This window comes from Tympanuchus pallidicinctus, unplaced genomic scaffold (assembly GCF_026119805.1).
Source record: "Tympanuchus pallidicinctus isolate F22 unplaced genomic scaffold, pur_lepc_1.0 scaffold19, whole genome shotgun sequence".
Lineage (NCBI taxonomy): Eukaryota > Metazoa > Chordata > Aves > Galliformes > Phasianidae > Tympanuchus > Tympanuchus pallidicinctus.
In genome coordinates this window covers 46,868-72,500 of record NW_026294710.1, presented here as the reverse complement: position 1 = coordinate 72,500, position 25,633 = coordinate 46,868, and the positions used below count along the sequence as shown (strand labels likewise).

Sequence of the window (25,633 nt, the reverse complement as noted above, 5' to 3'; positions counted from 1 at the left end):
AGAAGAACAGGGTGGAAAATAAGAGGAGGGAAAGAAGGGCAAAGGGGAAAGGAAGACAAGGGGGGAAAGGGGAAAAGGAGAATGAGAAAGGGAGGAAAAAGGATACGAGGAAAAAGAAAAGTAGGGAGGAGAACAGGGGGAAAATTTGAACAGAGGACAGAAGTGGAAACGCGGGCAAAAAAGGGAGATAAAAGGGGGGAATGGACAGAAAAAAGGGGCCCTGGAAGGGAAAAACAGGACATGAGAACGAGGAAATGAAAGGGGAAAAGGGTAAGGGGGAAGGTGAAGAGAAAAGGCGGGGAAAAGGAGGGGAAAAGGCTGCTGCTGACCAATGAGGTGCTGGCAGAGGCAGGATGGCACTGCCGATGACCAATGAAAGACTGGTGAGGGCGGGACAGCGCTGCCGATGACCAATGAGAGGCTGGCGGGGAAGGACAGCGATGCCAATGCCAATAAGAGTGTTGCGGGGGCAGGATGGCGCAGCCAATGACCAATGAGAGGCTGGCTGGGGCAGGACGGCGCTGCTGATGACCAATGAGACACTGGTGGTGCGGGACGGCACTGCGAATGACCAAGGAGAGGCCCATGGACGCGGGATGGTGCTGCTGGTGACCAATGAGAGGCTGGCGAGGGCTGGACGGCGCTGCCGATGACCAATGAAACGCAGGTGGGGAGGGACGGAGCTGCGAATGACCAAGGAGATACTGGCTAGGGCAGGACGGCTCTGCTGATGACCAACGAGACACTGGTAGGGCGGGACCGAGCTGCCGATGACCAATGAGAGGCACATGAAGGTGGGCGGCTGCTTCTGCTGACCGATGAGAGGCTGGTGGGGCTGGACAGGGCTGCTGGTGACCAATGAGAGGGCGGCGAGGGCGGGACGATGCTGCCGATGAGCAATGAGAAGCACATGGGGGCACGATGGCACTGATGCTGACCAATCATATGCTGGCCGTGGCTGCATGGTGCTGCTGATGACCAATGAGATGCTGGTGGGGCGAAACAACGCTGCAGATGACCAATGAGAGCCTGGCAGGGCAGGACGGCGCTGCCCATGACCAACGAGAGCAAAGTGGAGAGCGCTTTCTGGAAGGGACAAAGGTGTCACTTACCCCTCTGCAAGGATCAGGGCGCAGCAGTGCAGCAAATCAGGGGGGCCAAAAGGCAAACAGCATCTGGTGGGGGACTGGGCACATGGGCAAGGCATGAAGATAGATACCTTCGTGTCCTGGAACGCCCACACCTTTACCAGGAACAGGACACGTTCACTGCGGAACCTTGGACATCCCAAAATGCCTGCTACTTCTGGGGCTGGAGTCGCCAATCCTACAAAGAAAGAAGAAAGCCTCACACACGGTCCTCAACAAAGTGGGTTAGAAAAGACATGTGGGCATTGGACAAACACCAAGACAAGGACAGCACTCAGCAGAAGCCTGTTTAGGAGACACCTCTTCTTTTGGCACCTCACTTGGTCACAAGTGTGCCAAGGGTCATGGGAACTCCAGCGAGGCACCGCCAGGCAACGTGGAAAAAAGAGAAGAGAAACAGAACACAAGTGTAGCAAACACTACAGGAGCCAAAATGAATTGAACCTGCCATTTATTGAGAGCCAAAAGAAAAAAAAAGAAGAGAGACAGAATGAAAGTGTAGCAAATGCTATGGAAGCCAAAAGAAATCAAACCTACCTTTTATTAAGAGCAGCAGGTGGCACTGGCATCCCATCAGCACTGGGCAGAGCTGAGGAAGGGGAGAGGAAGAACACCCGGAGAAGGCAACGTGAGCATGAGGGACAACCGACACCAAGCCCCGAGGACCTCAGCGAGCGTGTGAAACAGGAGATGGCAGGGATCCACGTACCTTGGCGCAGAGCCTCAGGAGCGGACACTGGCATCCACCAGCGGCTGTGCTTTCCTGCTGCATCCAACAAAGTCTTTCTCACAGTCCTCACACTGCTTAGAAGAGCAAGCCGTGTCCGGAACCTCGAGTTGAACAGAATGTGACGAGCAAGGAGCTGGGCATCAATCTCAAGGCCAACAACTCGGTCCCTCCCAAACCTCACTGCTCACCCAACCCCACTGACACCAGAAGCCCAGGCACACATCTGAGCCCTGCCATTCCCAGCCCTTCCATGAGCTCAGGCTGGGCTCTGGCTCCTCCCAGTCCCACCCCGGGCTTCATCGCACCCACCTGTGCTTCCACCCTGCTGCTGCCATCCTGCACCAGCTTGTCCATCATTCCTTCAGTGTCTTCTGTAACAGGATGAGGGGGAAGAAAGGAGAGAGAGAGCAATGAGGAAAAAGGGTATAGGGGACAGCAGAGAAAAAAAAAGAAAAAAAAAGAGATAAATAGGATGCGGAAAAAAGGAAAAATGGGGTACAGGAACATAAAAAAGGGACGTGAGGTGGGGGGGAAGCAGAGCTGGGGATGAAGAAGAGGAAAGGGAAAAAACAACAGGGGAAAGTGAAGAGAAATAAGGATGGGGGGAGAAAAAAGGGGCAAAGAGTGACAGAAGAGATGAGGGAAGGTGGAGAAAAGACGGGATAGCAGAAAGTGCATGAGAAAGAAAAAATGAAAAGGGGGACGAGGGAGGAAAACGGGGGCCGTCGCACACAGCAGCGCAGTCTCTCTGCGTGGGAACGTGAGGAGGCTGTGAGGCTCCCAGCTGCTTCCCTCCGTCCTCCTGCTAAGCTCAGCGCTGCGCAAAAACGGCCAGAAGAGCAGAACGACGAGCAGCGGGAAGGGCACGAATGACAGGGGGTGATGAAGCAATTCAGAGGCTGTGTCTGTGTTGATGCTGAAAACCTGACAGCCGCAAGTTCCGACCGCACGTTGGTTAAGAGAGCAGTGGTGAGAAAGCAATGAAGCAATGAAGGCCTGCGTGTGTTTGGGCAGCAAAGATGTGCGTCTGCTGGCTGTTTGTGCGAGTGGTGAAGCGTGGCAAAAAGGGGAAGCTGCAGCACTCAGCCAATGAGGAGCCAGGGCAGGAAGAGCTCAGCAGCGGGCAATGGGGGAGCCAAGACGCAGCGCTGCTGCTCGGGGCTCAGCTGCTCGCAGGAGCCGCTATCACACTGCAAACGGAATCAGCTTCGGAAGAAAAGGGGACGATGGGGAAGGAACAAGGCAAGGGGTCGAGGGGGGGAAAAGGAAGGGGGAGAAAAAGAGGAAAAGGAAAACTAAAAAGGGGGACGGGGCAAAAAGGGAGATGGGGAGGAAAAGGGGTAAAGGGGGTAAAAGGGGAAGTGGGGATGGGGGCAAAAAGAAGAAAAAGGGGGCGAAGAAGAGGAGAGTAAAGGGGGCAAAAGGGAAAGGAAGACAAGAGGGGAAAGGGGAAAAGAAGAATGAGAGAGGGAGGAAAAAGAAAAGGAGACAAGGAGGAGAAAAGGAGAGAGGAGAACAGGGGGAAAAAGGGGCAAAAAAAGGGAGATAAGAGGGGGAAAGGGACAGTAAAAAGAAGACCAGGAAGGAAAAAACACAACATGAGAACAAGCAAAAGGAAAAGGCAAAAGGGGCCGGGGGAAGGCGAAGAGAAAATGCGGGTAAAAGGCAGGCAAAAGGCTGCTGCTGACCAATGAGATGTTGATGGAGGCGGGACGGAGCTGTCGATGACCAATGAGAGGCACACGAAGGTGGGACGACGCTGCCGGTGACCAATGAGAGGCACATGGAGGCGGGACCGCGCTGCCAGTGACCAATGAGAAACTGGCGGGGTCGGGATGGCGCTGCCGGTGACCGATAATAGGCACAAGGGGGCGAGACGGCACTGCCGGTGACCAATTACAGGCTGACGAGACCCGGACGGTGCTGCGGATGACCATTCACAGGCTGGCGACGGCGGGACGGCGCGGCTGGTGACCAATCACAGGCTGTCGAGGGTGGGACAGCACTGCCGATGACCAATGAGAGCCTGGCAGGGCAGGACGGCGCTGCCCATGACCAATGAGAGCAACGTGGAGAGCGCTTTCCAGAAGGGACAAAGGTGTCACTTACCCCTCTGCAAAGATCAGGGCGCAGCAGTGCAGCAAATCAGGGGGGCCAAAAGGTGAACAGCATCTGGTGGGGGACTGGGCACATGGGCAAGGCATGAAGATAGATACCTTCGTGTCCAGGAACGCCCACACCTTTACCAGGAACAGGACACGTTCACTGCGGAACCTTGGGCAGCCCAAGATGCCTGCTGCATCTGCTGCAGGAGTCGCCAATCCTAGAAAGAAAGAAAGAAGCAAGCTTCACTCGCACTACTGAACAACGCGGCTTAGCAACGAAGGCTGGTCATTGTACAAACCCCAAGTCAGGGACAGCACTCAGCAGCAGCCTGTTCAGGAGCCTACCTCTTCTGCATCTCACTTGGTCCAAAGTGTGCAGTGGCATCCTGGGAACTGCAGCGAGGCGCCAGCAGGCAACATGGAAAAAAGAGAAGTGAGACAGAACAAAAGAGTAGCAAATGCTATGGAAGCCAAAAGGAAATGAACCTGCAGTTTATGGAGAGCAGCAGGTGGCACTGACATCCCATCAGCACTGGGCAGAGCTGAGGAAGGGGAGAGGAAGAACACCCGGAGAAGGCAACGTGAGCACGAGGGACAACCGACACCAAGCCCCGAGGACCTCAGCGAGCGTGTGAAACAGGAGACGGCAGGGATCCACGTACCTTGGCGCAGAGCCTCAGGAGCGGACACTGGCATCCACCAGCTGCTGTGCTTTCCTGCTGCATCCAACAAAGTCTTTCTCACAGTCCTCACACTGCTTAGAAGAGCAAGCCGTGTCCGGAACCTCGAGTTGAACAGAATGTGACGAGCAAGGAGCTGGGCATCAATCTCAAGGCCAACAACTCGGTCCCTCCCAAACCTCACTGCTCACCCAACCCCACTGACACCAGAAGCCCAGGCACACATCTGAGCCCTGCCATTCCCAGCCCTTCCATGAGCTCAGGCTGGGCTCTGGCTCCTCCCAGTCCCACCCCCGGCTTCATCGCACCCACCTGTGCTTCCACCCTGCTGCTGCCATCCTGCACCAGCTTGTCCATCATTCCTTCAGTGTCTTCTGTAACAGGATGAGGGGGAAGAAAGGAGAGAGAGAGCAAAGAGGAAAAAGGGAATAGGGGACAGCAGAGAAAAAAAAGAGAAAAAGGGGGTGGGGAAAGAAAAAAAGGAAAAATGGGGTACAGGGACAGAAGAAAGGAGACGTGAGGTGGGGTGGAAGCGGAGCTGGGGGTGAAGAAGAGGAAAGGGGGAAAAAGAACAGGGGAATGTGAAGAGAAATAAGGATGGGGGGAGAAAAAGGAGTCAAAGAGTGCAAGAAGAGATGAGGGAAGGCGGGGAAAAGGCGGGATGGTAGGAAGTGCATGAGAAGGACAAAAGGAACAGGGGGACGAGGGAGGAAAAAAAAGGAAAAGGGAATGGGGGATGAATCAGGGCCGTCGCACGCAGCAGCGCTGTTCTGCTGCGTGGGAACGTGAGGAGGCTGTGAGGCTCCCAGCTGCTCCCCTCTGTCCTCCTGCTAAGCTCAGCGCTGCGGAAAATCGGCCGGATGAGCAGAACGACGAGCAGCGGGAAGGGCACGAATGGCAGGGGGTAATGAAGCAATTCAGAGGCTGTGTCTGTGTTGATGCTGAAAACCTGAGAGCCGCAAGTTCCGACCGCACGTTGGTTAAGAGAGCAGTGGTGAGAAAGCAATGAAGCAATGAAGGCCTGCGTGTGTTTGGGCAGCAAAGATGTGCGTCTGCTGGCTGTTTGTGCGAGTGGTGAAGCATCACCAAAAAGGGGAAGCTGCAGCACTCAGCCAATGAGGAGCCAGGGCAGGAAGAGCTCAGCAGCGGGCAATGGGGGAGCCAAGGCGCAGCGCTGCTGCTTGGGGATCTGCTGCTCGCAGGAGCCGCCATCGCACTGTGAGCGTTATCGGCTTTGGGAAGAAAAGGGGACGATGGGGAAGGAAAAAGGAATGGGGACGAGGAGGGGAAAAGGAATGGGGACAAAAGGAGGAAAAGGAAAATGAGAAAAGGAGGACGGGGCAAAAAGGGAGATGGGGAGGAAAAGGGGTAAAGGGGGTGAAAGGGGAAGTGGGGATGGGGGCAAAAAGAAGAACGGGGGGAAAGAAGAGGAGGGAAAGAAGGGCAAAGGGGAAAGGAAGACAAGGGGGGAAAGGGGAAAAGGAGAATGAGGGGAGGAGGAAAAAGAAAAGGAGACGAGGAGTAGGAAAGGAGAGAGGAGAGCAAGGGGAATAGGGGGCGTAAAAGGGGAGTTAAAGGGGGGAATGGACAGATAAAATGGGACCTGGAAGGAAAAAAGGGGACCTGAGGACAAGGAAAGGGAAAGGGGAAAAGGGGAGAGGGGAAGGTGAAGAGTAACGGTGAAAAGGTGGGGAAAAGGTGGGGAAAAGGTGGGGAAAAGGTGGGGAAAAGGTGGGGAAAAGGCGGGGAAAAGGTGGGGAAAAGGCGGGGAGAAAGAGGAGGGAGAAAGAGGGGGAAAACGGGGATGCGGAGGAAGGTGAGGTAGGGGGGAACATCAGCACCCTACACCTGCCCCACAAATAGTACTGCAGGGACCCATAAGTGACCCACAAGCGACACGTCAGTGCCTTTCAAGTGCCTGCTCACCGCTCTGCAGGTGACACATCACTGCCCCACAAGTGCCCCCTCAGAGCCCCACTGGTGACCCTCAAGTGCCCCACAAGTGACCCCCCAGTTGCAATGTGGAGACCTACAAGTGACCCACAAGTGACACATCAGCACCCCCACAAGTGCCCCACAATTGCCCCAAATGCGACACATCAGTGCTTCGCAAGCGCCCCATAAGTGCCCCCCAAGTGAGATGGCAGCGACCCACAAGTGCCCACCAGTGACCCATAAGTAACACACCAGCGCCCCACGAGTGAGAAATCTGCACCCCACAAGTGCCCCCCTAGAGCCCCCACAGGTACTGCACAAGTATCCCACAGCATGCGGTGACCCACAAGTGCCGCACAAGCAACCCACAAGCAGCACAGCACGGATACACAAGCGACCCACAGCATCCTGTGACCCACAAGTGCCCCACAAGATCCCCGCAAGTAGCACCACAGGGACCCATAAGTGACCCTCAAGTGCCCCATAAGTGCCCCATGGCACCCCACAAATGACCCAATTAGCTCCAGAGTTACCTGTGACCCACAATTGCCTTCCGCAGTGACCCACAAGTGCCCCATAAGCGATACATCAGCGCCCCACAAGTGACCCACAACTGCCCCACCAGCACCCCACAGGTGAGATGGCAGCACCCCATAACTGTCACATCAGTGCCCGAAAAGCACCCCACAAGTGACACATCAGCACCCCAGAAGTTGCACATCAGGGACCCACAAGTGACTCACAAAGCCCCACAAGTGACACATCAAGTGCGCACAAGTACCCAACAAGCGACCCATCAGCGCCCCACAAGCGGCACCGTAGAGACCCACAAGTGGCCCATGAGTGACACACCAGTGCCCCATAAGTAACCCACAAGTGCCCCACCAGTGGCCCCCATGTGACCCATCAGCGCCCCACAAGTGACCTGTGACCCACAAGTGCCCCCCCAGTGCCCCACAAGTACACCCCCAGTGGCACATCAGTGCTCCACACATGCCCCACACGTGCCCCCCCAGCACCCCATGAGTTCCCCACAAGTGCCCTAGCAGAGAGCCATAAGAGACCAACAAAATTAGTTGCAGTACCCATTTTTGGCAACACGATGGCAGAAGAGACCGTGAAATAAAAATAACATAAAAATAAAATAAAAAATAATAGAAAAAAAATGTAAAAAATAAAATAAAAATTAAAAAAAATTAAAAAAATAAGCAAAAAATAAAAAAGATAAAAAATAAAAAATAAAATTAAGAAATAATAATAAAAATAAAAATATATTAAAAAAGAAAAGACAGAAAAAATATAAAATAAGAAAAAAATAAGAAATAAATAATAAAAATAAAAAATAAAAGAAAATAAATAAATAAATAAATAAATGCTAAAAAATAAATAATAATTAATAAGTAATAAGCAATAAGTAATAAGCAATAAGCAATAAGTAATAAGTAATAATGGCCACTTGTGGGTCACTTACTGGGCACTTCTGAGTGACTTGTGGGTCACTTGTGGGGCACTGGTGGGGCAGAAGTGGGTCCCTGCGGTGCCATTTATGGGTCACTCGTAGGGCGTGGGGGGGCACCTGTGGGTCATAGGTCACTGTGGGGCTCCATGGGTCCCTTGTAGGTCCCTGCTTTGCTACTTGTGGGTCACTTGTGGCTCAGTTATGCGCAGGGAAAAGGCGGGCAAAAGGCAGGGGGAGGAAGAGGCGGGAAACGGGGACGCGGAGGAAAAGGGGATGAAGTGGAACGGGGACAGAAAGGAAATGGGGATGGAAAAGGGAAAGATAGAGGAGATTGGGCTTTACCAACATCCTGTGTCTGTGCATCCACGGTCTGCACACTGTCGTTCCTGGGAACATACCAACCTGCTTGGCAGTGGGTGGCTCAGGGCTTTGGCAGAAGGCATCTTTCCTGACAACGCAGAGAGCTGTGCTCATGTGCCACCATTAAAGCATGCAGGGTTGTTCCAGTGTTCCCCATTAAACGCAGCAGAGCTGCGCTAATATTCCCCCATTCAAACCACCTCTCCTTTGCCACTGTGCCACCTTGAAAGGCATTAGAGTAGAGGAATGTGACAGCATTCAACCCAGCAAAGCTGTGAACCGTGCCACCAGTAAACCCAGCAGAGCTGTGCCAATGTGCCACCAGTAAGCCCAGCAGTGCTTTGCCAATATGTCCCCATTAAACTAAGCAGAGCTGTACCAATGCGTTCTTTAGTGATGAGCACATCCTTGCTAAGTCCCTGAAAGTAATCCGCCGTGCGATATATGGAAAGATGTTGCCCATAACGCCTAAGGGACCCCATTTCATAATGGGAACCGCTAGCTTGTAATAGGCAGATCCCACAAATCTGGAATCATTTTCTCCAGAAGAGTATTGTTCTCCCCCTTGACCCATTGATACAAATTCCCAAGAAAAAACACAATGTACATTTTAGTACATTTGGCCTGCCTGGCTCGCCAAGTGGATAGTCGAAGAATATTAGGATGTAATAATCACAAAATAAACAGAGTTAAGCAAAGCAGACCATGATAACAAAAGAGAACAAACAGAAGGCTGACCCCCATTGCGGCCTCACTCACTGAACACCAGCAGAGGCGATCTCCAGAAGAGATCTTTTCCCACTGGTAACCAGCTCTTCAATAGGTCTAGGAGGGGTGCAGCCTGGCTTCCGGCAGCACAGCTGAATTGCCTTCACCTGAGCTCCTCTGGCTGACTCATTGCTCGCCTCAGCTGATCAATCAGAGGTTCAGGCTGTGACTCAGCCGTCCCCATACGCACCGCTTTACTGTGTTTCCCGGTGGCACACGGGCACTGCTCTGCTGGATTTCATGGGGACACATTGGCACAGCCCTGCTAGGTTGAATGGTGGAATAGTGCACAGCTACGTGGTGTTGAATGGGGGCACACTGGCACAGCTCTGCTTGTTTGAATGGTAGCACATTGCACAGCTCTGCTCGGTTTATTACTGACACACTGGCACCACTCTGCTGGGTTAGTGGTGACATGTTGGCAAAGCACTGCTGGGATTAATGGAGGCACATTGCACAGCTCTGCTGCAGGGTTTCTTAGTGACACGCTGTCCCAGTTCTGCAGGGTAAAATGGGGCCACACTGGCACAGCTCTGCTGGTGACACTACGCCTGGCTCTGAAGGTTGTGTCCATGCCTTTCGATCCAGCGACAATTCATTGCAGTGTGGTTCTCCGTGACTGCACTTGCGCATTCTGTGGCCACAAGGGTAGAAGGGAAAACTCTCTCTTCAGAGGCAACTGGAAATTCGAGGAGCGACAGATGTTGTGCTCTCAGGGAGCACGTTCAAAAAAGTCGGGAGCACTGTTAAGGGACCTAGAGGAAAAACGCCCACCAAAAGATTGTAAAATGTGCCACCATTAAGCCTCGCAGAGCTATGCCACTATTCAACCTAGCACAGCTGTGCAATGCGTCACCAGGAAACCCAGAAGAGATGGGCCAGTGTGTCTCCATGAAACTCAGCATATGTTTGCCAGTCTTTCACCATTCAACCCATCAGAGCTGTGCAGGTGTCACTACTGAACAGAGCAGAGCTGTCAATTGTGTTACCATTAAGAACAACAAAGCTGTGCCGGAATAAACCCAGCAGAGCTGTGCCAAAGTCTCACCATTAAACCCAGAGAGCTGTGCTAATGTGCCACCATTAAAGCATGCAGGGTTGTTCCAGTGTTCCCCCATTAAACCCAGCAGAGCTGTGCTAATGCTCCCCCATTAAAAAAAACATAACCTTTGCCACTGTGCCACCTTGAAGGCATAAGAGATGAGGCATATGGTGACGCAGAGCCAGGCGTAGTGCAATCTTCATATTTTTACACGAGGCGAAGTCCGAACATCTCTGTTTGTATGTGTGCAGAAGAGCCCGGTACTCGGAGAAAAGCAGCCGACTGCAGTCGCCCTTTCCCGGCGACCGAGAAGCACGAGACCACTGCAAGCGGCATTCGGGGAGAATAGCGAATTCTTGGTGGCGAGTGCAAACGCTCCGGAGCGGTTCGCTCCGAGTGCCCCTTTCGAACAGCGAGAGCGAAGTAGTGCCATTCCAACGACGAGAACTTGCGAATTCTGCTTGCCTTCTGTGGACCTGCAATAAAGGTGTTTTTTCTCCGCAGTGCAGACTACAGCGCTCCCGACTTTTTCGGATGTGTTCCCAAAGAGCACAACATCTGTCGCTCCCCGTTATTCCCCTTCCCTCTTTACAGATTGTTATCCCTTCGACTCTTGTCGTCACAGATTGCAGACTTGGAACCAGGGATAAACTCACTACTACAAAATGTCTCTCGATCGAAAGTCATGGAGACAACCTTCAGAGCCAGGCGTAGTGCAATCTTCATATTTTTACACGAGGCGAAGTCCGAACATCTCCGCTCCCATGTGTGCAGAAGAGCCCGGTACTCGGAGAAAAGCAGCCGACTGCAGTCGACCATTCCTGGCGACCGAGAAACACGAGACCACTGCCAGAGGCTGCAAGTGGCATTCGGGGAGAAGCGCGATTGCTCGGAGGCGAGTGCAAATGCTCCGGGGCGGTTCTCGCTATTGCCACTTTCAAACAGCGAGAGCGAAGTAGTGCCATTCCGATGCCAAGAACGTGCCAATTCTGCCTGCCGCAATCCTCTCGACGGGGTTTGTATGTCCGCACTTCAGGAAGGATCCCTACAGTCTTTTTTCGAATGCGCTCCCAAACAGCACAGCATCTGTAGCTGCTCGCATTTCCCGGGTCCTCTTCAGAGAGGCTTATACTTTCGACTCTTGTTGTCAAAGAATGCAGACATGCAGCCACGGAGAAGCACACTACCACGAATTGTCGCTGCATCGGTAGGCATGGACACAACCTTCATGCCAGGCGTCGAGAAGCACAAGACCGCTGCTGGATGCTGCAATCTGCATTGGGGATAAGTGCGTTTACTCGTGCAGCAATGGCAAGTGCTCCGGAGCAGTTCGTCGCGAGTGCTGCTTACAAACAACGACAGCATGTAGTGCCATTCCGATGCCGAGAACTTGCCAAGTCTTCCTGCCTTCTGCAGTGCTTTCAATGGGGTTTTTTCTGTACGCGGTGCAGACTACAGCGCTCCCGACTATTTCGATTGTTCTCCCAAGGAGCACAACATCTGTCGCTCCTCGCATTTCCCGTTCCCTCTTCAGAGCGTTTTCCCTTTGACTCTTGTCGTCACAGAATGCAGACGTGGAGCCACGGAGAAGCACAGCGCATCGAATTGTCGCTCGATCCAAAGGCATGGACACAGCATTCAGAGCCAGGGGTAGAGCATTCTTCGTTTTTTTACACGAAGTGAAGCCCTGGAAGCAGACAAGCTCAGCCTGATCCCGCTTTGGGTTACGGTTAAGTGCTACTATTCAGTATTACCGCTAATTGTGAAGGGTTACCCTTCTGCACGGGCTTTAGAGTTACTGTTTTAGATTAGATTTTAAGGAAAGAGCGATCTGTTAGCCCCACGGGGTTTACTCGCATGTCTTTGCAACATCCTGCATCCTACCGATGCCACTTCTGGTGGCCCCAGGAGGTGGTTATTTCCATATTCATGATGCTTGCGAGAATTCCTGCGTTGTTTGTTTGTTTGTTTGTTTTTTGCTATTCCCCAACTATTTCTGCAACGGGAATGGGATTAATAGCCAAGTGTACTTGGAGATGAATGCCCACTGCGAGGAGCTGAGCTGCCCAACCAGGCTGTAAAGCGGCCCACTGCTTGGACTCCTTGGTCTCGGTGGCACCAGCTGTGTGCCGCTATGTTCCCCAGAGGCCTCTTGGAAGGTATAAAATGTGCCTCGATGCTGACCAGCAGCGCGCTGTGCCCATGGTTCCCGACCCTGCGGCAGGTATCTCGCCTGATTTGTGTCTCAATCCCTTTCTGCACTTTCCCAGGATGCTGTTGGTGCCGCTACAGAGCAGGAGCGGCTGGTCAGAATGTGGGACGCCATCCAGCAGCTGCCCGCTCCTCACTACAGGTCAATGCTGCCCTCAGCCTGCTGAGCTCAGCCCTGCTGCACTTCAGAGGGCAAAGTGCAATTCCAGGCTTTGTCTCACGCGAGCAACGCGATGCCTGGGTATGCTGAAACACTGCATGGGGTTAATTTGTGGGGTCAGTTCCTGGGCACGGGGGCACGCTTGGTGCAGCTGATGGCTGTGCTGTGCTGGGTGCTGGGTGCTGCAGCGTGGCGCTTGGTCAAGTTGGATCTACTTCATCTTCAGCATCACTAGCAGTAATAACAACCAGCGTTAATTGAGGTTTGCTTTGCGAGTCGCAGCACGGCATGGTGAACATTTGCCTCTCTTGTTTTCCAGGGCACCTGATGGCCTGTCTGACTGAGAACAGCTCTGTCACCAACATGCACGCTAAGAACTTAGCGATTGTGTGGGCTCCAAACCTCTTAAGGTCAACTTCTTTTTCCATTTCAACACTTACATCTGTTCTCCAGTAAAATAAAGCAGTCCTCCCTTTTTCTCCACCACATGTGCTCTTCTCCTGTGAAATCTGCAGTGAGTGGCTGACAGCAGAGCAGGAGCCTGGACTGTTCTCCAACCCCAACAGCTTCTTCGTTCCGTGACCAAGAGAAGAACATGTTCTGTGAATAGAACACCTTTTGATCACTGTACTGACCACAATCCACAAAGAGCTAATTAAATAATGACGTATTGCTGTCAGCTGCATGAATGTTATCTGATTTAAGTATTGCATACTCCTGTAGCTAAAAGATATAAAAAGCCTGCAACAACAATAAAGATTGCTTTTGCGCCACCAGAGCCTTAAGCCCGTCTGTCCCAGGCGTCTTGAGCTGCTCTCCATCATTGGGTGCCGAAACCCGGGAATCTCGGACTCCAATGACAAAGGCGTCGCTTCCTCCCACGAGCCGCAGTTGGTGAGTTGAAATAGGGAGGTAAGGACTGGGGAATTGGACAGATTGTTAAATAAAATGGGACAAGCTGCAAGTACTGAACGAGGCATTTTTTCTGCAATGCTGAAATCATTATTAGTTGCCCGAGGAGTAAAAGTGACTCGGGGTCAGATTAGTCGTTTTTCAGATTTTATAGAGGAAGTATGCCCCTGGTTTCCCAGGGATGGAACTATGAATATTGAAACTTGGAACAAAGTAGGTGAAAGACTCCAGGGCTGTTATGCTGTGCATGGTCCTGAGAAGGTACCTATGGATACCTTTACGCTTTGGACCCTAATAAAAGAATGTCTCAGAGGAGACACAGGAGATGAGAAGTGGCAGCGGACCACTCGCTCAACAGAAAAGTTAAATCCTGCCTTGCCGCCATCAAAATCTCTCCATCACATCCCTTCGCCTACGCCATTGGCACTCCCACCCTCCCCCCCCCCCCAGTATGAGCAACCTTTGATTTGTAAATTAGCAAACGACTTGCCGCCTTGTAAACCTCCTGGCACTAACATAACAAAGGATATTTTACCCCCTGATGATTGGGGAGAATTAGAAAAAGAGGCTGCTGAATATCACCATAAGGACTCAGCGGCTGTATTCCCAGCGTTACAGGTTGCTGATGCCGCTGTGCAGACACAACAGATAGTCGATCAGGCTCGATCACATCCCCTTGCTGTTCTGCCTGCCTTTCGAGCAGGGCGAACGCCTCCCCCACCGGGTGTAGATGCTTTGCTTATGCAACAATCCCCTATGCAATTAGCGCTCAAAGAAGCTAGGAAAGCTGAGGAAACAATAGATGAATTTTCTGAGCAACTTTTTCCGTCTCAAGTTTTCCTTGTCATACAGCGTCAACTTGCAAACGGTGGCATTCTGAATGATTATGAGCCTATTCCTCTTAAACAACTGAAAGAGCTTAAAGCTGCTAATATTCTTCCCCCTTCTGACTGGAAAAGCTTGGCAAAGGCTGTGTTAAGTGGAGGTGAATATTTGCTTTGGACTTCCGAATATGCAGAACGGTTCTTCTTGTGCCCCTTTATTACCAGTTCCTCATTTTGGAGTGAACCCCAGGGGATTAATGCCTAATGATCTGTGGCAGATGGATGTCACACATGTACCTTCCTTTGGAAAATCTTCTTAAGTCCATGTAACAATTGTCACTTTCTCTCACTTTGCAGTAGCCCTCAGCCTTGTCTGGTGAAAAACTCTCTCATGTATGCAACCATCTTTTGCATTGTTGTAGCGTTATGGGAGCACCGGAATCATTAAGAACCGATCACGGGCAGCTTATGGAAGTAACGGTTTTGCAACCTTTTGTCGACATTTTAAAATTTACCATAAAACTGGAATTCCATATAATCCAGAAGGCCAAGGCATAGCAGAAAAATTTAATCATTTACTGACAACTCAACTAAAGAAAATAAAAAGGGGGACATGAGGAATTAAAGATACTCCGTCCTCTACGTTATCACATGCATTATTTGTTGTAAATTTTTTGACACTGGATGATGATGGAAAATCGGCTGCAGATAGCCACTGGAGTAATAAAACAAGAGATGAACCAATGGCATACTGGAGAAATCCAATGGACGGTAAAATTTATGGTCCTGATCCTGTACTGATTTGGGGCAGAGGATATGTTTGTGTTTTCCCTACAGACGAAACCTCACCATGGTGGATACTGGAGAGATATGTCCGACATGCCGAAAACAAAGATGGGAAAACTGTGAAGGAAGATGCAGAGATGCCCAACATGTTTCTGCATTACAGCCATGATGTAGGATCCACAAGGTACTAAGGATTAAGGCCACCAGTCGTATTCTCCCTTGCATCTTTCTTTCCCACGTCTGGGTTAGAGTCAGTCTCTGCATATATTTTTCTTTATATTATTTTTCTTTCCTTTTGCTTTTCCTTTTTTTTTTTTATTTTATTTTATTTCTTATTTATTTATTTATTTATTTATTTATTATTTTTATTTTTTAATTTCTGAAGTAAAAACAAAGAATATCCACTGGAAAGTTCTTGTCCAATCAACTATGAGGCAGAAACATCCGTTAGTTTTCAACCAACTAGAATTTGTTGCGTTCAGCATTCTGGTATGTATAGTTTCATTAAATGTACTATTGTGACCTTGTAGAGACAGAACAACAAAATTTGTGTAGTGTTGTTTATAAAAGCTACGGTTTTCCTAGGTAAATTCCTAGAAAAATCTGGCATCTGCTGCCTGGTCATCATTTTTTAACTTGCAATACTATGCAATCTGCTAACATGTATCAAATGATTCTAATTTTCCATTGATTTTCTATCTTGTTTGCATTTGGCGCAATTCTATCACTTTTCCACTACAACTTGAAAATTAGTGGTCTAACACTTCAGAAGGTCATCTTCTGAGTCATATCCTTGGTGTCATTAAGGCATGTTAGAAGCTGAAGTTCTGTTTAAAAAGAATCAGAATACTCCTTTTTTTTTTTTTTCTTTTTTTTTTTTTCTTTTTTTTTAATTTGAAGATCATTCAGTAATTATGTATCTATTAAAACTATAAAAAAGAATTCTTGAATATAATCCAAAGAAGGATATATTTTTTAAAGTCTTTGGAGAAGCAAGTCTTGTCATTGCTGTTGTCATTTCCAATCCAGGTAAATACAGGAACCTTTTCCTAGGACAGCAATCAAGTGTCAGCAATCAATCACTGAGTACATTATTATGTCAATGCAAACCACAGGATATACAAAGTATTTAAAAATATGTATCTTTATCAGTATTTTGGGTACTAGAACAGTAGCCAACTCCAGTGGACGTGTCAGGAAGTTTTTGATTTTAACATCTGCTATGTATTTTCTACTTGCATTGGCTCAGCTCTGCTTGTCTTCCTATAGTTACTCCACATGGAAGTTCAGACTCAATGGCATTGGATTCAGTTGACTATAGATACTCTTAAATTTACTGCCAATTATTTGTCACGGAGTTGACCAGATCAATCTATGTCTGTGACAGGGGCGACAGGCCTCTTCCCTCCCCCCCTCCACCCCAGTCCCACAAAAATGGGAAGGAAGGGAGGAAAAGAGCAGCGGCAACAATCTATGGAGGAAAACTTATTTTACTATAATATTGGAATACAAGATAACACAATAGATACAATTTTATTGAAATTGAGATTAATAAATCAGACAAGATGAGAGAGAGAGTTCCCAGGACCGATTCAAACCTGAAAAGCTTGGAACGGCCAGGAAAGCACCTCCAGCACCCACTGCAAGGCAGCAAGAGGACGCCCCCCCCACCCGGAAGCGCCAGATCCCATGACTGCTGTAATGTACAGGGATAGGAACTTGGAATTGGGGCAGTGACACTTTAATCCAAAAACAAAAAGCAAAAACAAAAACATAGAACCATGACATTCCACCCCTTATTCTACATTGTTACATCATGCTTAGAATATATATACATATATACAAACAAACAAAAAATGATTAAAATGCACACATGGCTATATACATATACATAGAATTAGTAACTGCACTCCCCCGGCATCAAGTTTCCTTGTGGTACACATTGAACATCCCGATTCTTCTGCATTACCCACCAAGTGGATCCTGATCCCTGGGCAAAAACCGTACCACGGAGAGGTTTGCCCTTTCCAGAAGCTGGAAGAACCCAAACTGCCTTTCCTAACATGTTCTTTACATGTACAACAGGGTCTGTTGTATGTATGTACAACATGTAGGGATGTAGGGAACTGGATTGGTTGGGACCATCACGATTGATAGATCCTCTGGTATTGACTAACCAGGTGGCTTCTGCCAAATGCTTCTCCCAGTGCTTAAATGTTCCGCTACCCAGTGCTTTTAGCATCGTTTTTAACAATCCATTGTATCGTTCAATTTTACCAGAGGCTGGTGCATGATAGGGAATATGGTAAATCCACTCAATGCCGTGATCTTTGGCCCAAATATTTACAAGAGAATTTTTGAAATGAGTCCCATTATCTGACTCAACCCTTTCTGGGGTGCCATGTCGCCGCAGGACTTGTTTCTCGAGACCCAGTTGGTGTTTCGGGCGGAAGCATGGGGTACTGCATATGTTTCAAGCCACCCAGTGGTTGCCTCCACCATAGTAAGCACATAATGCTTACCATTGCGAGATCGTGGCAAGGTGATAGAATCAACCTGCCATGCCTCCCCATATTTGTACTTTTGCCATCGCCCTTCCTCCCACAGAGGTTTCAGTCTCTTGGCTTGTTTGATGATGGCACATGTTTCACAGTTATGAATAACCTGTGCAATGGCATCCATAGTTAAGTCCACCCCTCGGTCTCTAGCCCATTTGTATGTTGCATCTCTCCCTTGATGACCTGAGGTCTCATGGGCCCACCGAGCCAGAAATAATTCACCCTTGTTCTGCCACTCCAGGTCTAATTGAGCCACCTTAATTTTGGCAGCTCGGTCTACCTGATGGTTATTTTGCTGTTCTTCAGTAGCCCGACTCTTGGGCACATGAGCATCTACATGACGCACCTTCACAACCATATTCTTTGTTCGGGCAGCAATGTCTTTGCACAGTTCAGCAGCCCAAATAGGTTTACCCCTTCTTTGCCAGTTATTTTGCTCCCACTGCTGTAACCACCCCCATAAGGCATTCGCTACCATCCACGAGTCAGTGTAGAGATAGAGCATTGGCCACCTCTCCCGTTCAGCGACATCTAAGGCCAGTTGGACAGCCTTTACCTCTGCAAATTGGCTTGATTCTCCTTTCCCTTCAGTGGCCTCTGCAACTTGTCGTGTGGGGCTCCACACAGCAGATTTCCATCTGCGATGCTTTCCCACAATACGACACGACCCATCTGTGAACAGGGCATATTTCTTTTCATTCTCTGGTAGTTCATTGTATGGTGGGGCTTCTTTAGCACGTGATACCTCTTCTCCTGGTGGTGTTCCAAACTTTTTACCTTCAGGCCAGTCCATGATGACCTCTAGGATTCCTGGACGGCTGAGGTTCCCCATCTGTGCTCATTGTGTAATCAGTGCAATCCACTTACTCCAAGTGGCATCAGTAGCATGATGGGTGGAGGGAACCTTTCCTTTAAACATCCAGTTCAGCACTGGCAGTCGAGGTGCCAGAAGAAGCTGTGTTTCAGTACCGACTACTTCGGAAGCAGCCCGAACCCCCTCATATGCAGCTAAGATCTCCTTCTCAGTTGGAGTGTAGTGCTCTTCAGACCCTCTGTACGCCCGACTCCAGAATCCCAGGGGTCGGCCTCGAGTCTCTCCCGAGGCTCTTTGCCACAAACTCCAAGTGGGACCGTTCTCTCCAGCAGCAGTATAGAGGATGTTCTTTATACCCTGTCCCGTCCGTACTGGCCCTAGGGCCACGGCACGGGCTATCTCCTGTTTGATCTGTTCAAAAGTCTGCTGCTGCTCAGGGCCCCATGTAAACTCATTTCTCATTTGTGTCACATGATAAAGGGGGCTTACAATGAGGCTGTAGTTTGGAACATGCATTCTCCAAAACCCCACTACGCCCAGAAATGGTTGTGTCTCTTTCTTATTAGTGGGCGGAGACATGGCAGTGATTTTGTTGATCACATCTGTCGGGATGTGACGACGGCCATCTTGCCACTTTATACCTAGGAACTGAATCTCCTGGGCAGGTCCTTTCACTTTGCTTCACTTAATAGCAAAACCAGTACGGAGAAGAAGGATCTGGATTATTTGCTCTCCTTTCTCAAAAACTTCCTTTGCTGTGTTGCCCCACACAATGATGTCATGAATGTACTGTAAGTGCTCAGGAGTACCTCCCTGTTCGAGTGCAGCTTGGATCAGCCCATGGCAAATGGTCGGGCTGTGTTTCCACCCCTGGGGCAAACAGTTCCAGGTATACTGAATGCCCCTCCAGGTGAAAGCAAACTGTGGCCTACATTCTTTAGCCAAAGGAATGGAGAAAAAGGCATTAGCAATGTCAATGGTGGCATACCACTTGGCTGCTTTTGACTCCAGTTCATACTGGAGTTCTAACATATCTGGCACAGCAGCACTCAATGAGGGTGTGACTTCATTCAGGCCACGGTAGTCCACTGTCAGCCTCCATTCTCCACTGGCTTTACGCACTGGCCATATGGGGCTGTTAAAAGGTAGGTGAGTTTTGCTGATCACTCCCTGGCTCTCTAGTTGACAAATTAACTTATGAATGGAGAGCAAAGAATCCCTGTTGGTGTGGTACTGCCGCCTGTGCACCGTTTTTGTAGCTATCGGTACCTGTTGCTCTTCCACTCGTAGCAACCCCACAACAGATGGATCTTCTGACAGGCCAGGCAAAACAGATAACTGCTTAACACCTTCTGTGTCTACAACAGCTATTCCAAAGGCCTATCGATACCCTTTGGGATCCTTAAAATATCCCCTTCTGAGGTAATCAATACCAAGTATACATGGAGCCTCTGGGCCAGTCACAATAGGGTGCTTTTGCCAGTCTTTACCAGTGAGGCTGATTTCGGCCTCCAACACAGTCAGTTCTTGGGAACCCCCAGTCAGCCCATGAATATAAATTGATTTTGTCCCTTGGTGACTCAAGGGCATTAGAGTGCACTGTGCACCAGTATCCACCAGGGCCTCATATTTCCATGATTCTGATGTGCCAGGCCATCTAATCCACACAGTCCAATAAACTCTATTATCCCTTCCCCCCCCCTGGCTGGGAGCAGGGCACCTCTATTTGTTACCTCTGTTGTCTGCAGCAACTGGAGCAATCACCTTTTTGGAGAAGTTCACCTTGGTGGTTGATTTGTCTTGTAATTCTTTTACCCGTGCTTGAAGTGCAGGAGTAGGTTGTTTATGCCACTTCTTCATATCTTCTCCATGGTCACGTAGGTAATGCCACAAGGCAAAAAGTGACGTGGTCTTACTGTTGTCACTTGTTCAAGCAGGAGGACGTCTTCTTTTGATAGCTGAGACGTTGGATGACACCAGCTGGGAGGAAACCAAGTTGATCAGCCCCTCCAGTAGGCTGTTTTGGGAATTCTGTTCCTCATTAGATGTATCTGTTACCACCATGGATTCATGGATTCAGCATCAGGCACGACTGATAGTTTGTCTATTATATCTTCTTGTTTGTTCTCCATTCTGTCCAGCTTTTCAGCTACTTTTTCAATGGCTGAAACACAAGCTCGTAGAGGGCTTAAATGTAACTCAAAGTCTTGAAGTTTATTAACCAACTCATTTATAAGGGGTCTTCTTTCCCCTCTGCCATACATTGCTGCAAATGTACTGGCGTACCTTCCTGGTGCAGTCTTTGCGAATGTACACCACATGTTTGGTGTACACCTGGCTCTCTCAGGATCATGCTCTTGGTCTGGCTCATCAGGAATGAAATCGGGGCTATGTAGTGTTTCCACCACAGCACATTCTCTCAAATAACGGATGCCTTCTTCCATATCAGCCCATTTCTTCTTCTCAGGCCTCAGATCGTCTTTGAAGGGATATCTTTCTTTTACAGCTAACAGCATCCTCTTCCGGAGGGTGAAGGCCTGGTTCTGGCATATACTAATACCTCTGTCAATGGCGGAGTCCCTAGCAATGCCACCCAGTTGGCGAGCTTCTCTACTATCTAGCCACACACTGTTGGCCCCGTTGTCCCAGCATCGAAGTAACCAAGTGGCAATAGGCTCATTTGGGTGACGTGAGAAGTCTTTTCTCAGACTTCGAATTTCATTCATTTTCAGGGATCGATCAACAAAGGTAACGATATCTTGCTCATCTCTTCCTCTTCCAGGACTTCTTGCCCTTGTAGGTGTTGGTGACCGTGGTCTTACTGAGGGCCCCTCCCCTGGCCTCAGAGGTGCTTCTCTTGGACCTCGGAGCCACTCCTCTGGACCTCTTTCCTCCTCTTTCTTCTCTTCTAACTGAGTCGAGATTTGTTTCATTTTCCATCCTCTTACAGGGGCAACTGACATCAATTGTGGTGCCTCCTGTGGTTGATCAGGTTGGTCAGTTCCAATGCTCTCATCCTCCAGCTCAGCTTGGAGCCTGTCTCGTTCGATTATGACAGTATCTAGCTCAGATTGGAGGGTGTGTTGTTGAGATTGAAGATTGTCGAGTTTGGATTGCACGGAGTCTCTCTCAATTTGGAGGGCATCTCTCTCAGATCGGAGGTTTTTTCTCTGGAGCAGGAAACTCTCTTGCTCATTTTGAACTGTTTCCCTGGGATTCTCCCTTTCAATTTCACAAGCTCTCTCTCTCTCCAGATAGTATTGAATAGGGCCCGATAAGCATTAGCCAGGCCCCAAGTCATTTGTGCCTCCTCAGAACTGCCCAAGGCGCAACATTCCTGCCTCAAATAGCTGTTTAGACTCTCGGGGTCTTTCAGGTGTTCTGGAGTGAAATTCCATGACACTGAAGATTTCTATTTGCCTAAAGTCTCTCCCACACCTCTCCACAATCCCTGCCACTCTGTATTCTCCGGTTTTGGGGAGGACATCCTCAAAATATAATAAATGCTAATACTGAGTGAAATGATGAGCAATACATTCAAGGAGATTAACAACGCAATTAGGTGATCATTCAAAAACTGCATAACAGCTTGAAAGGAGAGACTGGAAACCTTAAAAATCCCCAGTCCTGTAAAATTAACAGCTGTCTCCAGAATTGTATGCCACATGGTACGAACATGCCAGGTCCATATTTCCACCCATGTTTTCAATTGATTGTATATGCCTATTGTTCCTTGCCACAGCAAGATGGCAAGCTTAATTAATGCCCAGTATGTTTTGAGCATTAGGAAATAAGAAGCAGTAGCATGCAGCCCCTTAAAAGTCAGTTTCACAACAGAAAGCTTTTTTTTTTTTTTTTTTTTTTTTTTTTTTTTTTTTTTTTTTTTTTTTTACAGATAGCAAAGCTCAGAGTTTACAAATATCCTAGGATACTGGCAGTCCGCCTGGAGTTTTCAAGGTCACGTTTTCAGAGAGTAGCAGTGAAACAGATAAGCTTTCCCAATGAAGCTCTCCGAGAGCAGAGAGAGAGATTTGTTCTAAACAGCTAGAAAGCAACTGCTGCCCGCATTCTCCACCAAAGAATGTCAACAGTTTACGGGCTGGTTCGGCCCAGTTCTGTTCCGTGACCAGCGGGGCGGAGGGATCTGCGGATCCGCGCCTCCGGGAAAGGGGAAACAGGGGACCCCAAAATACTTGAAAACAACAGCAATAATCTGAGGTGGAACAAATGATTTACTAAATATAGTATTAGCAAAAAATACAATGAGAGAAAGGGAGTCTGTCTGGATGGTAGATAGACCTCACCACAATGCTGAGGTGAGACGTGCAGTCCAGTTGAGTGACTGAAGAAAAGCAGACGGCGAAGCGCAGATGGCGAAGAGCAGGCGAAGAAGAAGAACTCAGGTGACCTTGCACGGAGTTCTATCTCCTTGCTGACCCCAAAGCCTCCTGGGGAAATGCAGTTCTCCATCAGACGAACATTCGACTGAAGTCAAACCCCCCCAGTGCATTACATGATGTTATGGTGTGGAATACTGATAACCAAAAATCATAAAACCATGACACCTCTGTTTCCTTCTTTTTCCGGAGGCGCAGATCTGCAGATCCCTCCACCCTGCTCGTCACGGAATCGGGCCGAACCAGCCCTTAAACCGTTGCCAGGGGGCACAGGGCAGGGGGGGCAAAATAAATGGGGGGGGGGGGGGGGGTGTCACAGAGTGGGGGAGGGGAGGCTCGGGGGGGGGGGGGCAGAGGGTGGTCAGAAGTGGAGAGGGGACAGAGGGAATTGGGGGGTGCGGGGTGAGGGGGGGCACGAAATTATGGGGAGGGTCATAGGGTGGGGGGGAATGGGGGCATAATGCATGCGGGTTGCAGGGGGGGGGCACAAAATTGCGGGGGGGGCACAGAGTGTGGGAGGGGCAAAATTAATGGGGGGGGCACAGGCTTGGGGGGGTACAGGGATGGGGGGTCAGAAGGTGGGGTGGCACAGGGGCGGGGGGCGTTCAAAATTGGAGGGGGGACACAGGGTGTGGGGGTTCATGGGCTGGAGGGGGGCACAGGGAATGGGGGGGGTCGGAAGGTGATGGGGGACCACCAAGAGGGGAGGGGAAGGTCTGGGGGGGGGTCTGTATGGGGACATGGTGGGGGTCTGTATGGGGGGATCTGCATGGGGATATGGAGGGGGTCTGCGTGGGACGGGTCTGTATGGGGGGGAAGGTCTGGGGGGGTCTGTATGGGGAGTGGTCTGTATAGGGGGGGCACTGGGGCTTTGTAGGGGGAGAAGCAGGAGCCCTACAGGGAACCATGGGGGGGGAGGGGGGGGCTTTAAATATCCCCGGGGCGATCTGTGAGAAGCCAAGGAGCATCTACAGGGAGCTGGGGGTCTGTGGGGGAGCCAGTAAGGGGGGGTTATAGATTCCAGCCCCCCTTCCATGCTGCTGCCCCTGCTGCTGGCCCCCCCCGGATGCTGTGGAGGTGACGCGGCCCCACGGCGTCTCACTGAGCAGTGAGTGACCACCCCCCCCCCCGAGTCCCCCCACATGAGGACACCCCCCCTTAACCTCCCCCCCCAGACCATCACTTCTGAGGAATCCAAGCCTTTCACCTGCCTGAACAGTTCCACCACCGTCGCCTTCGAGTGGGTCAACGACGACTATTGCGACTGTTGCGATGGCTCTGACAAACCTGGTGAGCCTCCCCCTGCTCCCCTCCCCCCCCCCCCAGAAGCGGTCTGCAGGGGCTTCGACCCCATCCCCATCCCCCCGGGTGGCCCCCCCACACCCTGTGCCCCCCCGTCCCCCCCAGAATTTTGCGCCCTCCCCTGCACCCCCCCAGTGTTGTGTGCCGCCCCTCACCTGCTGACCCCCCGATTCCCTGTGCCCCCCCCACTCTATGACCCCCCCCTGTGCCCTTTGCCCCTGTTGGAAATATCCAAGTAATTTTGTCAGGACGGTACCTCTGATGAAAGCAGAATTTATTCACGATTGCAATGGCGGGCGTCCTGCCAGTAGGAGTGCGCCTAAGGATCACGACAGCCTTTATACCCTGCTTTCTCCCCTTTGACTCCCCCTCTTCCCTGTTTCCCCACTGCCTGGGTACTCCAGGTTTACAATCTTATCAGAAGGTTTACATTTGTTAATTATTAATTAATTTATTTGTTAATTAATTTGTTAATTACATGTTAATTTATTTGTTATCTGGTGTCAGTCCTGTCCTCCTGTAGTTTCCAAGATGTCTCAGTTCTCTTCTTGTCATATTGATATGGTGATTTTCTTTAAAGTCTTTGTTAAACAAAGAACATAGGGAGGGGGGGGGAAAAGGGTGTTGATCTTGTGCAGGATATTGTTGCAATGTGTGTGACAAAATATACATGTGTACACCTATATACAGAGTGTGTGTTCCTGGGAAGGTTCATCTAGAGGATAAGTGATGTAAACTATCAGAGATCTTCCCCAGGTTAAGTAGAAGAACTCCCAAAAACAACTATGACAGCAGAGATCATGAAATAAAAATAATATTATGCAATTCTAATGCAGAAGCAACATTTGATTCCCACACCTTCTAGCCCATGAGATACCTCCAAGTAGGTCCCAGAAATGTTTGAAGATGGCTCTCTGAAAGCCCAGGGCAGCAATCCTGTTATTTGCCTTCTTACTCTCAAAGTTTCACCATCATATGGTCAATGCATCCCAAGCTGCCCCCAGCCTTCACATCCCTAACAAGTCCATCCCTGTTGGAAAGAACAAAGTCCAGAAGCACCCATCACCCTGTCGGCTTCTCCACCACCTGCAGCAGAAAATTACTTTCAGCACATTGCAGGAACCGTCTGGGCCACAAGTGCCTGGCCATGCTGCTCACCTAACAGATATCCAGATGATTAAAGTCCCCCATGAGAACTCAGGATTGTGAGGCTACATGCAGCTGCTTGTAGAAGGCCTCATTGACTTCATTCTTCCACTCTAGTGACCTGCAGTACATCCCCACACTGATGTCACCATACCTGCCCACTCCTTAAATCTCACCCACAAGCTCTCCACACATTCTTCACCCTCCCCCAGGTGGAGCTGGATGTGTTACAGTAATGAATGAAGTAATTAAGTCTTTCCCTAGTTTGGTTTTGTTAGTTTATCTAGATTGAGCGG

General features: G+C 49.8%; 3 long non-coding RNA genes across 5 annotated transcripts; 1 reads left to right on the top strand and 2 right to left on the bottom strand.

Moving 5' to 3' along the window:
- Positions 1-1,624: 1,624 nt before the first annotated feature.
- LOC128079522 (uncharacterized) lies at positions 1,625-2,294 on the bottom strand. 2 transcript variants are annotated; one of them, XR_008206189.1, is made up of 3 exons: positions 2,188-2,294; positions 1,858-1,949; positions 1,625-1,737 (listed from the first exon to the last, which is right to left on the bottom strand). It is a non-coding gene; the product is annotated as an uncharacterized LOC128079522 (long non-coding RNA). The 2 variants fall into 2 exon arrangements; XR_008206188.1 differs by having other exon boundaries at positions 1,858-1,979; positions 2,188-2,291.
- A 2,041-nt stretch (positions 2,295-4,335) lies between these two features.
- LOC128079521 (uncharacterized) lies at positions 4,336-5,406 on the bottom strand. 2 transcript variants are annotated; one of them, XR_008206186.1, is made up of 3 exons: positions 4,976-5,406; positions 4,646-4,767; positions 4,336-4,525 (listed from the first exon to the last, which is right to left on the bottom strand). It is a non-coding gene; the product is annotated as an uncharacterized LOC128079521 (long non-coding RNA). The 2 variants fall into 2 exon arrangements; XR_008206187.1 differs by having other exon boundaries at positions 4,646-4,737; positions 4,976-5,404.
- A 7,788-nt stretch (positions 5,407-13,194) lies between these two features.
- Positions 13,195-15,253, top strand: LOC128079523 (uncharacterized). The gene is made up of 3 exons (XR_008206190.1): positions 13,195-13,265; positions 13,385-13,492; positions 14,692-15,253. It is a non-coding gene; the product is annotated as an uncharacterized LOC128079523 (long non-coding RNA).
- Positions 15,254-25,633: the final 10,380 nt, after the last annotated feature.